This window comes from Mirounga leonina, unplaced genomic scaffold (genome assembly GCF_011800145.1).
Source record: "Mirounga leonina isolate KUSES-001 unplaced genomic scaffold, KU_Mleo_1.0 Mir_173, whole genome shotgun sequence".
Taxonomy (NCBI): domain Eukaryota; kingdom Metazoa; phylum Chordata; class Mammalia; order Carnivora; family Phocidae; genus Mirounga; species Mirounga leonina.
In genome coordinates, this window is record NW_023270447.1 from 2,090,577 (window position 1) to 2,104,449 (window position 13,873).

Genomic DNA, 13,873 nt, shown 5'->3' on the forward strand with positions numbered 1-13,873 from the left:
AATTCAGGGCTGACCCTGACCAATAGACCCAGGATTTTTTAGGCTCTCTGCCCCAGCATCCCTCGTATGTGGACCTCATCTCTGTGGTGCAAGATGGCTGCTGGAGCTCCAGGTATCACACCTGTGCTCTAAGGAGCAGGATGGAGGAAGGAGGAAGAAACCGCAACTATTCCAATATACAAAACCTCCAGAAACTCCACACAACATTTTCACCTAGCTATCATTGGCTAAAAGTCACATGATCAAACAGTCTTAGATAATAATGTGTCGGGTGTTAGACGCAAGTAATGAATCGTTGAACACTCCATCAAAAACTAATGATGTACTATATATTGGCTAACTGAACATAATAAAAAAAAAAGATAATAATGTGTCCATCAAAAATCAGGTTCTGTTATTTCTAGATACAAGGAGAATGGATATCCAGAAGATAACTAGCAATCTTTGCCACAACTGGAAAGAGACTGAACACATACAGATCAGTTTAATTCCAAATCCCATCTATTTGCCCTCACTCTACTACTCTGCACTTTAGGATGAAGGAATGGCCAAAGCCCAAAGGTGTGAGAATTCAGGGCAGTTCAGAAGAGTGAGAAGCTCAGTGTAGCAGGCACATCAGTTTGTGGCTAGATAGTGTAGATGACATTAGAAAGGTAGGAAGGCATTATGAAGAAAGAACCTTGAATACCAAGAACCCTGGATACTCTATCCAAAAGTCAGTGGGAATCATCGCAGGTTTTTGAGGAGGGGAGGAACCTCCGCTTCTCAACTGGTTGCTGAGGATCATGAGGCTATGCTAGAGAGTCTAGTGTTCATGGGGGCCTGCCTCTAATATCTGGCCTGTCTATAGTATCAGACTAGTTGTTTAACCTCTTTGTGCCTCATTGCCCTCCTCTGTACAAAAGTTAAAAGTAAGTAAAGTGCTGAAAACAGTACCTGGCATAGGGTATGCTCTATAAAACTGTCTTTTTTTTTATGCTGCTTTGGAATTCCATGAAGCCCAACAGCAGGTTAAGCAGAAGGCATTCCCTTGGGGCTGACAGATGCCAGAAGAGAGTCGGGTTGGGGCTTCCTCAACAGCCCCGTGCGGTTTTACAGGGTCTGGTCACGGTAAGGGGGCCTCCTTTATGAAGCTAGAAGAAGATAGGGATTTTGGTGATTTGGGAACAGCCCTCCACTCCAGCTTCTTCCTCCTCCCAGATATTTCTTGCTCCTTCCTGGTTTCAGGCTCTAGGCTCAATGCCTCCAGGCTCAAGATCCAATCTGTCTTCTCTGAAAGCCAGGCCCAGATTGAGTTGAGATAGTACCACATGCATGCCCCTGTTCTGTGTCTAGTTCCAGGGGAGGGGAAGCTAATCTTGCAACTGGAGTCCTGCAGCGGGAAGGAAATTGGTTTGCCTACCTGGTCCCCTATACCTAGTCCTCAGGGTCAGAGAGTTTCCATGGCATTCTCCAGGGGCCTCTGAAATCCCAACTTCAAGGAAGTGGAGCCTGACCTGTCAAACTCAAAAAAAAAAAAAAATCTTCTCAGGGGCCTTGGAAATAATTCATATAACTTTGAAAATAAAATTAATTTTCAATAGCATAGCCCTTTCCCCCAGATAATACTTCAATTAGTTTGAAGAGGGTAGAGCCAAGAAGTAAAACTGGGTGCTGGAAAGGATTTCTTACTCCAGCAAGCTTGTCATTCTGTATTTCATGAAAGCAGCAGCAGAAGGGTACTATGAGGTTATTATCGTCATCACCTTTTTTTTTTTTTGGTGAGGATACCACCACTTGGAGGTTGGCAGAGCTGGGTTAGACTCAGGGCCAGGACCTCTGATGCCAGAGACCTTGTAATTCCCCCTCACCAGCATGTGGCGCTGTTGGCCATTACCTCCTCTGGTAACTCTTTGAGGGCTAGGATACTAAGTTCCTTTCTTTTTTCTCCTCCCTATTTAACTGATTATTCTCCACAATCTTTACTGTCTCCTCTTCATCTGCCTATCCTTCAGAGGCTGCCAAATCCCAATGAGCTTTTAAAAATGTATGTCTCAAATCTGTACTCGCCTCTTTTTTATTTCATTTCATTTCGTTTTGTTTTATTTTTTATTTTGAAGACAATTTTAAATTTATTTAAATTTTTGTATTAAGTTTTAATTATGCAGATTAAAATTTAATCTGTTTAGTGTACAGTTCTGTCCTTTCTACTTTAGATTTTTAAAAATCAAACACATAATTTTATTTATTTTTTATTTTTTTTTAAGATTTTATTTATTTATTTGACAGAGAGACAGAGAGAGAGCACAAGTAGGCAGAGAGAGAGGGAGAAGCAGACTCTCCACTGAGCAGGGAGCCTGACGCGGGGCTCGATCCCAGGACCCTGGGATCATGACCTGAGCCGAAGGCAGCCGCTTAACTGACTGAGCCACCCAGGCGCCCCTAAACACATAATTTTAAAAGGCAAATAGGGTTAACATGTTTGTAACTGGGTAGAGCAGTCCCCTTCTCACATCAGCCTGCCCCCACGCTGGTCCTGCCCCCAGGAGGCAGAACTGCTGCATAAGGCTGCGCAGGTTGTGCAAAAGTCAACTTTGGGGATACCACTTAAACACTCTGTGTGTTGTGAAATGCACAACCACCGTATATGGTAGCCTAGTCTAGTTGTAACCAGTCAATTCTTTTAGCCATTTCTACTAATATTTACTTTTATGAATCTAAATAAGACTGTACTGCTTTTTCTTGATTCTCCAATATCAGTTATAATGTATTGATGTCCTCTGATAACACATGATTACTTAGCTCTCTCAAACTCCTCCAACCCCTCTATATGACTTCTCCTCTTTTATCTTTTTATCTGTACAGTTATATCACAATTTCATTTCAGTCAGTATTCAATATCTACCTTAAACACATAAAAAGCTGTTTACTGCTGTGTCAAGTAGTTATATTATATTGGCTATTATAATGGCTGCTTCCTTGTTCAACTTTGTTTTTTCACATGGTTAATAGTTGTCTCTTTTTTTTCCATTTCCTTATTCAACTTTAGTTTCTCACATGGTTAATAGCTGCTTTCTTTTTTTTTTTTTTTCCATTTTCTTAGTATTTTATGTATTGATGACTGGCTTAATCTCCCCATTTCCTCCAACAACTTCTTGCTATCATTTATATCCCTACTCTGCATCCCCCCAAGAGAGTTGTCTCCTGGAGTCTGAAGTCTTCCTGTTCTATGAGCTGTTTACTGTCCAGGTCAGCTACATACCTCTTATTCTGAGACTTCCCTTTACCACTAACCTGGGCATTCCCCTCACTCCTTTCCTTTCTTGGACCTCATGCTTCCTCTTGTTTGGTAGAACATATTGCCTAGCAGTTTCTTTAGACATGATACAATAGAGGTAGGTTTGTTGAGATTTTTGTAATTATAAAAAATCTTTATTCTATCATCATACATCATGATAGTTTGATAACTGTATATTCCTAGAATATAAAAAATAATTTTTCTTCATAATACTGAATGTAGTTCTCCCTTCTCTTCTAGCTTCCAGGGTAGCTAGCTGTTAATTAGTAAACTTTTGTATGTAACCTGTTTGTTTGTTGTTGGTTTTTTTGGTCTGGAACATTTTTCTATTAATTCTTTATCCTTGGTGTACTGAAATTTCATGAGGATGTGTCTTGGTGCAGCCTTTTAAAAGGTTTGTTTTGGCAGGAACACTTTTTGGACTTTTAATCTAGATACCTTGGTACTTTGGTTTTCCAAAATATCACCAAATTATTTCTTTGTTTTATCCCTTTTCTCTGTTCCATATTTCTATGACCTCACTTGGTTTGCTATCAGAGGAAGAATCTTCCAATTTCCTTATCTTTTCCATATAATTATTAATATCTTTGTCTGTGTTCTACTTCAGTGGGATTTCTCCAACTTAATCTTCCAACTCTTCTTTTGAATTTTTAATTTTAGTTATATTACTAATTTCCAAAAGCTTTTTTTTTATTCTCTTATTGTACCTTTTTTATAGCATCCTTGTTTCTCTGAGGATGCTAATTATTGCTTTCTTTAAAATTAATTTTCTTCTCCTAGTTTTTTCTTTTCTCTCTGTTTTTTATGTTGTAGGCCTTTCTCAAAAATCTAGACCATTTTCCTTCTGTTCATTTTTTTTTAGAAGATTTATTTATTTATTTGAGAGAGAGAGAGCAGGGGGAGGGGCTGAGGGAGAGGAAGAATCTCAAGTAGAGTTCCCTCTGGGCACAGAGACCGATGAGGGGCTCACTTCTACGACCCTGAGATCATGACCTGAGCTGAAATCAAGTGTCAGATGCTTAAGAGACTGAGCCACCCAGGAACCCCTACCTTCTGTTCATTTTTTTAAAGATTATATTTATTTACTTGAGAGAGAGTGAGAGAAAGAGAGAGAGCACAGAGGGAGAGGAAGAGGGAGACTCCCCACTGAGCAGAGAGCCTGATGGGGCTCAATCCCAGAACGCTGGGATTATGACCTGAGCTGAAGGCAAATGCTTAACCAACTGAGGCACCCAGGCGCCCCCCTTCTGTTCAGTTTTAAGACTAAAATGATTGGAAGACTGATTGGAAGTCTTCCGTGATTGGGCAAGCTTGATGACTACTGGAGTTCAACCTATGGACAGGATGTTTTTTCCATGGGGAAATATACGTGTGTGTGTGTGTGTGTGTGTGTGTGTTTCTCTACCCCCTCTGCTGCCAGGGCCATTGAGATTCTCCAGAGGACAATCCATTCTCCTCTCCTGAGGGTGTAAGTGTGGCAGCTGGTATTCTGGGGTAGGTGAAGGGGACTGAGTGCCTCACTATTCAGGATGCAGCCTTTCATGTATTTCCTGTCTTTTCAGTTGGCCACCTCCCCCAAGCCCTCTGCCAAGCCTGCTGTCTCTGAACTCAAAGGTCCTGGGTTCAATTGCTCTCAAGAATAAATCTCTTCTCTCCCACCAAAGTGAGAGAGGGGTAGTCACCTGGCTGGGCAGGGTTGGGTCCTAGAGCTTGAACTGATCCTTTTACAGATGTTCAACCTATTAGCCTGTTCAATTATAACACATGTCTACCTTCTTTGCACCTGATACCTCTGGGCTTTTCATCTCTTCTGGGTTCTTCAGAGTGAATAGGATTGCTTCTCACTAATATACCCATCCACAGACACTTAAGTTTGTTTGTTTTAAGCTTTCTCTGCTCTGCTAAATCAATTCCCAACATCCCATATAGTTTTCGTCTTATTTATATGTTGTGGCTTGGGATTATGTATGTTTTCCTAGTTTTACCAGTGATGGAATGCATATTTTATTCTAGTCCTTCTTAGTGCTTCAGTGATATTTTTACAGAAAGTAAGCAGAAATGTCAATTTGAAACCAGAAGATCCTGCCCTTTCCCGTTGCCGGTTGCATGGAGTCAGCTCCTGGGTCTCTGACACCTGAAAATTGAGAGCTTCTTCACATCCCATCTATACCTGGCAGCCGTCACCATGCCACAAAATGAATATATTGAATTACACCATAAATGCTATGGATATTGTTTGGATTACCATGAGAAAAAGGTAAAGAAAGAAGGTCAGAGAGGTTCATGAATGTTCAAGGAAGGCAAAAAAGATGGTCAAAAAGTTAAGCTCTGCCATAAACAGCACCATGCTGAGAAAAGACAAATGAAAAAGATTATCAAGGTGCATGAAGAGAGGGGCACCTGGATGGTTCAATCATTAAGTGTCTGCCTTCAGCTCAGGTCATGATCTCAGGGTCCTGGGATCAAGTCCTGAGTCCCGCATTGGGCTCCCCGCTCAGCTGAAGAGCCTCCTTCTCCCTCTCCCTCTGCCTGCCGCTCTGCCTACTTGTACTCTCTCTCTATCAAATAAATAAATAAAATCTTTAAAAAAAAACGATGCATGAAGAGAGAAACCCCAAACAAAAGAATGATGAATAGACTCCACAAGGAGCAGTACCTGCATATCTGCTGGAGAGAGAGGGACGGTCCATGCTAAAGTGCTTTCCAATATGATTAACAAAAATGAAAATAGATAGCGGGAAAATGGGAAGTTCCTCTGCCAAGAGCTCATGCCCAGGGAGAAACAGAAGTGTTCAAAGTTATTTGAACAGGAAAGAGAAAGAAGAAAGCGTGGAAGAGGATGGTTACTAAGTAGCCTACGTTGGAAATGGCTTAACTCAAAAGCCACCTAAATATGAAAGATTCATTAGGCCAATGGACTTACTTTTCAAAAAGGCCCACAACACATCCTGAACTGGAAGCCACCTGTTGCCTGCCAATACTTAGTGTCAAGAAGAATCTCTCATTCCCACTATGTACAACTTTGAGTGTTATTACTAAACGTCTGGCCATCGAGGTGAATGTGAGTGAGTTGGGTGTTGTGACACAAGGAGGCGAGGTTACTGGGGGAAAAATATGCCCAGGTCACCAACAGTCCTGAAAATGATAGATGCATAAATGCAGTCTTATTGCTTTGACAGCAGTTTCATACAAGTAACTCCTTAGGATTATTGAAAATAGTACACCAGTCAGGAAAACCGCCATTACTGTGATGTTTCTGAATACTACCAAGCAGTTTTATGTGTCTGCAATCATTGAGAGAACTATTTATTCTATTGTAAAAAAGAAATTAAAATAGACAAATTTTACAAAAAACAAAAAAAGCAGGAGATCCTCATCCTTCCTTGCCCCTTCCACTTCCACTGCTTAATTCACATCCTCATTGATTCTCACCTGTACCTTTTAAATATCTTCTAGCTGCTTTTCTGGTCTCCAATTTCTTTCCCCTTTAATTCATCCTTCACAGATAATCTGATCTGATTGCATCCCTCCCCAACTCAAAAATGTTCGGCTACTCACAACAAAAAGAACTGAGTCCTTCCCAGTTTGGTTTCAACCATCCTTTCCAGTCTTTCATTTACCATTAGACTCATAAACTCTGTGTTCCAACAAGCATCTATTGTAAAAGTTACCATATGCCAGATCCATACTAGGCATTTGTGGATACAAAGATGAAAATACAGTTCATGCTCTCAGAAACCTCAGAGTCACAGACAGGTAAAAGCTGTTTCTCATCCCCATATCTGTCTTTTGAAATTCTGTCCATTCAAAGTCAACCTCAAGCAACAAGCCTCCTTTATCTTCATTTTGGAATTAATCTCTTCCATCCCCAGGCTCCCCTGAGCATTTTCCCTGTACTGCTATTAGAATACTGAATCCATATCGCCTTGAATATGCCTGTAGATGTGTCTGTCTCCCTCACCTGAAGTAGGACTCCTTAGTAGTAGGGACAACAGAGATCTCTGTTACATCAGGAAAGTGTTTTGCATAAAGCAGAAACTCAATAAAAATGTATTGAAAACATCAAGTTTTCCTGTTACTGAATTCAAGGAAGAAATGTTCAGTTGGTATGTATATAAGGGACACTGAACTGCTTTATTTATTCTTTTGACATTCAAACATTTATTAACCTGCTGTGGACCAGGCCCTGTGCCCTACACTGTGGTGACAGAGATGAAAAAGGAACAGTTGTGTCCTGAAGTGGCTCACAGTCCAGCAAGGAGACAGTAGTGCAAACAATTGCAAAAGCCTGAGGCAGGGGCTCTAATAGAGGCGGGGCAGGGCAGAAAGAACTTAGAGCCCTGCCTGGGAAGGGGGCAGGCACCAGAAAGGAGGTGACCTCCAGCCAAGATGTGAAAGATGGAGAGCAGTTCCCTAGAGAGAAAAGGAATAAAAAGGAAATCCTAACGGATGTTATTTCCACTTTTGGCTATAGTGAAGGGTTGGGGGGACCATAGTTTTTGTTCAAACAGATTCATCCTTTGAATAGTCAAATGCTTGTGAAGGACCTACTGTGGGCCAGGTCCCATGCTAGGCAGATATTTTTAATATAAATTATCTAAAAAGTGGGTGAAAAAAAAGGAGAAGCACATTTTAATTTAAAGGGCTTTATAAAAAACTGCAATAATGTAGTCCAGATAAGTGTTCTGATGATTTCTTAATTCAGAGAAAAAGCTTAGAAGAATGCATGGAGATAATGTATTCATTACTCAGTTTCTTTCAAATATCTGCTGTCCCCCGCAAGCGTTTGGCAAGAGCTGCTTTGCAATCAATTCCTGGTTGAATTCTCTGATGAGGGTCGGAAACGCCGTTATTCTGAGTTGTTGATTAAAGAGGGATTTGCCTGCTGTATATACCAGATGTGCAGGAGGTGGGGCTGGCGGCCTGTGCTGAATGATTAGGAGCCTGATTTGTATTCTCTCTCAGAGGCAGAGGCAGTAAACTTCTCATAGTGGCTGAGGAAGGAAGTGTGTGTAATTGACTTCATACCAGGCACCATGCTAGACACATTATCTTCTTAAATTTTCACTCTAATCCTTTTGAGATAGATGCGTTATGGAGATGTCTGGTAACACAAGAAGTATTTATTTTCTTTTATCTGTTATTATTGTGATTATTTATTTTAAAATTTTAGCAGGGCAACTGCCAGTCAGTTTTCAGTATAAGTAGACACAGTCACCTTGGGGCATATCTTTCTGTCTATGGAATGGTTACTTGAATAGTCTGTCTTGCTTGTATAAAATGTAAGGACAAGTAAGTACTCCATGCCCCAAGGAAGGTCATATAACAGCGGCAGTTTTGTGATTGACTCTGTTTTTCCCTCCTAATCTCTTTGAATCTGTGGAGCTTGTTGGTAGAAAGGGACTGTGAATATCCAGGAAGCTAAGGGGTAAAGACCCTTCTTTTTGAGGTTCAACATTATTAGAAATTCTTTGAATGAATTCTCCCCTAACTTAAATGTTAACTTCACAAGAGCAGGGTTCACCTCTGTGTCTACAGGACCTAGATGGTGGCTAACACCAGTAGGTGCTCAATAAATATTGTTGAATGATTCTTATCTCTCAATTCTTTCTTCCATACCCTTGCTCCTAAGTTTTCCAGACTAAAACTTTTTTTGAGAGAGAGAGAGGTAGAGGGAGGGGCAGAGGGACAGAGAGAATCTTAAGTAGGCTCCATTCCCAGAGCAAAGCTCAACACAGGGCTCAATCCCATGACCCTGAGATCATGACCTTAGCCAAAATCAAGAGTTGGATGCTTAACTGAATGAACCACCCAGCACCCCCAGACTAAACTTCTACTCTTCCTTTTTTATTAACTCTGTTCACTCATATTCCTGAAATTATTAACCAAAAATTTTAGCAGCTTCTACAATTTCTTTATACATTCACACGCAATTAAAAACAACAAAGTCGTGTCCTCAAATAGAAGAGAATATTTGTCTTATTTGTTATAACCAGAGAAATGTGCAACCACATTATCTAACACTTACGCCAAGTTGTTTAAGTAAGCTAAAAAGAGGTGGTAGGTAATAAAAAGGTATATTAGGCAGTTCCTACTTCTGAATTTAGTAGTAATTTTTCTTCACTGGAATCTATGATAAATTTATTGTTTTGAAATAGCATTTTGTTTATAAAAAGATTTAAACCTAAGCCTTCAAATGGCTTTAGCTGAATTCCATTCAAAGTGCTTTTAAATTACTTTGTCATCATTATTTTGATGTTTTTAGAACTCTTTATAAAACCACAAGATGACGGAATTAGAAAAATTTGATTTTAGCCTGTCAATAATCTGTTAGCTATGATTTGAGAGGAAGTCAATGTCTTTTCAATTCAATTCAACAAACACATAATGAAAACCAACTGTGTGCTAGACTAAATGACATAAAAAAGATAGAAAAATGTAAAACAAAGTTCCTGCCTCTAAGCTTATAGTCTAGTAGGGAGAGACAAATGACTTAGGCAATGGTTCTAGTGCAGAGAGAAGAGATGGAACCAGATCTAAGGACTGCTCTTTTATAGGATGGAGGCAGTGTCTATCCACTGAAACAGGAGAGAAGACAGAGCACACATTTACAAATATAGATAGTTTCTCTTCTTTTTTTTAATATAGTTTCTGTTCTGAATTGATGAGAGGTTCATTCCATCTTAATCTTCTTTATTCACTTAATCCCTGTATTACTATTATGTGTAGGATCAGATTCAGGGCTATACTATTTACGTTTAGAATAGGCTTAAAGGAGAAATGCTGGCCTTCAGTCTTGCCTAGAATATCTATCTGAAGAATTGAGACTAACAATGATGGGCAGACAATTAAACAGCCAATTATGCTGCTTCCTTGATTAAAGATGTAAATGAAGTTTCTTCCAATTTATTCTATACACTATCATAAATATTTTTAAATTGCTATAAGAGGTCTTAGCTGGAAAAAAAAATGCTCTTAGCTGTATTTCATCTTTTGGTCAGGTACCTTTGGAAAAGAGACCAAGGAAGAGTAACCTTCAGACCAGATATTCTAGAAATCACTACTATTCTGACAGGCACCTCTCCGGTTATGTCAATCAAGACATGTCTGAAAAATATTAAATTCAGGAAGGTTTTCATATTTTCCCTGACACTGTCATTTTTTAAATATGTTCCAGCTATGCTATACTAAGCACCTTCCCTACATTATCCCAGTTAATCTCACAACAATGCTATAAAGAAGGTTTTACTTTCTTATCTCATTTTAAATGAAGAAAAATTGAGTCATAAAGCCACCAGAGTGTGAGGCCCATGTAGGTGAATGTCATTTTTGTTTGTTTGTTTGTTTGTTTGTTTGTTTGTTTTATTCCTTGATTTGTCCTCAATGCCTAGAACAGAGCCTGGAATTACACAGATGTTCATAAATACTTGTTGAATGAATGAAAGGATGGATGACTAAATGGTAAAGAATTTTCTCAAGGTCACATAGATAGTAAAGGGTAGAGTCAGGACTTCAACTCAGGTCTGCTTGATTGCAAATCCTCTGTTTCTATCTCTTATACCCTATTATGCCCGCATGGCTTGAAACTGCCTTTTCAATCCAGACAGGTGAAAGATCAGAGTATCCAATATTTCCAGAGGCACCATTTGGCAGGCTGACCCAGTTAGTTTGGCCAAGAAGCTAGATTAGGAGTGGAGGGAGCAGTCCCTGTTTTGAGGGGATCCAAAAGCAGGGATAGTGATGGCTAATTGAATTCACTCTTAGATTCCATCAAAGTTGGAGTCTTTAAAGATATGTTGTGAAGGTTAAATAATATCCTATATGTCATGGCCTTGGTCTGTATTTGAGACATAGTAAGCACTTAATACATAGTTGCAGGAAATAAGGAGGTGACTATAAATTTTGTAGAACATACTAGGTGCTACTATGATTTTGAAAGCAAATGATGGTAGAGCTTTAGACTGTAAAACCAATACCCGACGTGGTTGACTCACACAATAAACAATCATTTGGAAGACTGAATGTGCTTCCTATTTTAATATAACAAGGATAATGGGAAATATATTTCTAAAATTCTATTCTAAGCACTTTACAAATCCAAACTCACCCCTTGGGAAAACCTTTGAGATATAGATATCGTCATCACAGATGATTCCATAGATTTGATTTCAGTCTGCCAGTAATTGATTTGAGAGGTAACGGCAGCACAGAAATGCTAAGTAACTTGTGAAGATCCCACAGCTGGTTGGTGCAGAGTTGGGATGGAAACCCAGACAGTCTGGCGTCCTGTCCGTGCTCTTAGCCAGTACGCTCCAGCAAAGGGAGGAGTGTGGTCAGACCTCATTCCTATGCTGCCTGGGACCCAGAACTGGCTCTCTCTATGGCTTTAGGGTAGAGACTGTATAACAAATAGACAACAGAGTACAGATTTGTAATCCTCCTGATGGAGCCAGGGTGGGCTCATGGGCCCACCTTAAGCTTTTTTGCACACCTGGAGTAACAATGCCTGTACCACCTACTACTCAGAGTAGTTAAGAGCAGTATAGGACACCGATATATACAGAAGTGTATAGTAAACTTTATTTTATTTATTTATTTATTTATTTATTTATTTATTTATTTATTTATTTATTTCAAGTATAATTAACATATAGTATTATATTAGCTTCAGGTGTGCAATATAAAGATTCAGTAATCCTATATATTTCTCAGTGCTCAACAAGATAAGTGCTTCACCTGTTTTACCCAAGCCCCACCCACCTCCCCTTTGGCAACCATCCATTTGTTCTCTGTATTTAAGAGGCTGTCTTTTGTTTGTCTCTTTTCTTTGTTTGCTTTTTTCTTAAATTCCACATATGAGTGAAATCGTATGGTATTCGTCTTTCTCTGACTGACTTATTTCACTTAGCGTGCTACCCTCTAGATCCATCCATGTTGTTGCAAATGGCAAGATTTCATTCTTTTTTATGGCTGAGTAATATTCCATTGTGTGTGTGTGTATATACTTTATATATATATAAACTTTAAAGTTCCATGTACAAGTAGAAAACTGTTTTTCATTATCCTCCTTTAAAATTTTTCTCTTAGCAGTTTTAGATTACACAGCCTGAGTATAAACTCTTTAAGGGCAGGGTCTGAATTCGGGTTTCCTTTTAGGTCTCTCTCAGGGGCAAGCACAGAGCTCTGCACTCACAGGAGAGTCTCATAAATGTTCATCAGCCATCCTCACATGGCTCTTTGGGAAGAATACCTGGAGCCTCAGCATTTTGTTTTGTTTTTTTTTAGTTTTTATTTTATTTTATTAAAAACATATAATGTATTATTTGTTTCATGGGTACATGTCTGTGATTCATCAGTCTTACACAATACACAGCACTCACTCACATACCCTCCCCAATGTCCATCCCAGCCACCCCATCCTCCTCCTACCCCGCCCCTCCAGCAACCCTCAGTCTGTTTCCTGAGATTAAGAGTCTCTTATGGTTGGTCCCTTTCTCTGGTTTCGTCTTGTTTCATTTTTTTTCTTCTCTTCCCCTATGATCCTCTGCCTTGTTTCTCAAATTTCACATATGAGTGAGATCATATGATACTTGTCTTTCTCTGATTGACTTATTTTGCTTAGCATAATACCCTCTAGTTCCATCCATGTTGTTGCTAATGGCCAGATTTCAATTTTTTGATGGCTGCATAATATTCCATTGTATATATATACGACATCTTTATCCATTCATTTGTCGATGGATATCTGGGCTCTTTCCATAGTTCGGCTATTGTGGATATTGTTACTATAAACATTGGGGCACAGGTGCCCCTTTGATCACTACATTTGTATCTTTGGAGTAAATACCCAGTAGTGCAATTGCTGGGTCATACAGTAGCTCTATTTTCAACTTCTTGAGGAACCTCCATACTGTTTTCCAGAGGGGCTGCACCAGCTTGCATTCCCACCAACAGTGTAGGAAGGTTCCCCTTTCTCTGCATCTTCCTCAACATCTGTCGTTTCCTGACTTGTTAATTTTAGCCATTCTGACTGGTGTGAGGTGGTATCTCATTCTGGTTTTGATTTGTATTTCCCTGATGCTGAGTGATGTTGAGCACTTTTTCATGTGTCAGCCATTTGGATGTCTTCTTTGCAGAAATGTCTGTTCCTGTCTTCTGTCCATTTCTCAATTGGATTATTTGTTCTTAGGGTGTTGAGTTTGATAAGTTCTTTATAGATTTTGGATACTAGCCCTTTATCTGATATGTCATTTGTCATATATATGTCATATATCTTCTCCCATTCTGTCAGTTGTCTTTTGGTTTTGTTGACTGTTTCTTTGTGCAAAAGTTTTTATCTTGATGAAGTCCCAATAGTTCATTTTTGCCTTTGTTTCCCTTGCCTTTGGCAATGTGTCTAGGAAGAAGTTGCTTCAGCCGAGGTTGAAGAGGTTGCTGCCTGTGTTCTCTTCAAGGATTTTGATGGACTCCTGTCTCACATTTAGGTCATTCATTGATTTTGAGTTTATTTTTGTGTGGTGTATGGAGGAGCATCAGCAGTTTTGATTAATGTCCCTCCCACCTGTTTGATTTGATTATATTTAAATGAAACCCCAA

At 39.5% G+C, this 13,873-nt stretch overlaps 1 pseudogene; it reads left to right on the plus strand.

Annotated features, from left to right (window-relative positions):
- The first annotated feature begins 5,462 nt into the window (after positions 1-5,462).
- LOC118020152 lies at positions 5,463-6,453 on the plus strand (annotated as a pseudogene).
- The last annotated feature ends 7,420 nt before the right edge of the window (positions 6,454-13,873 follow it).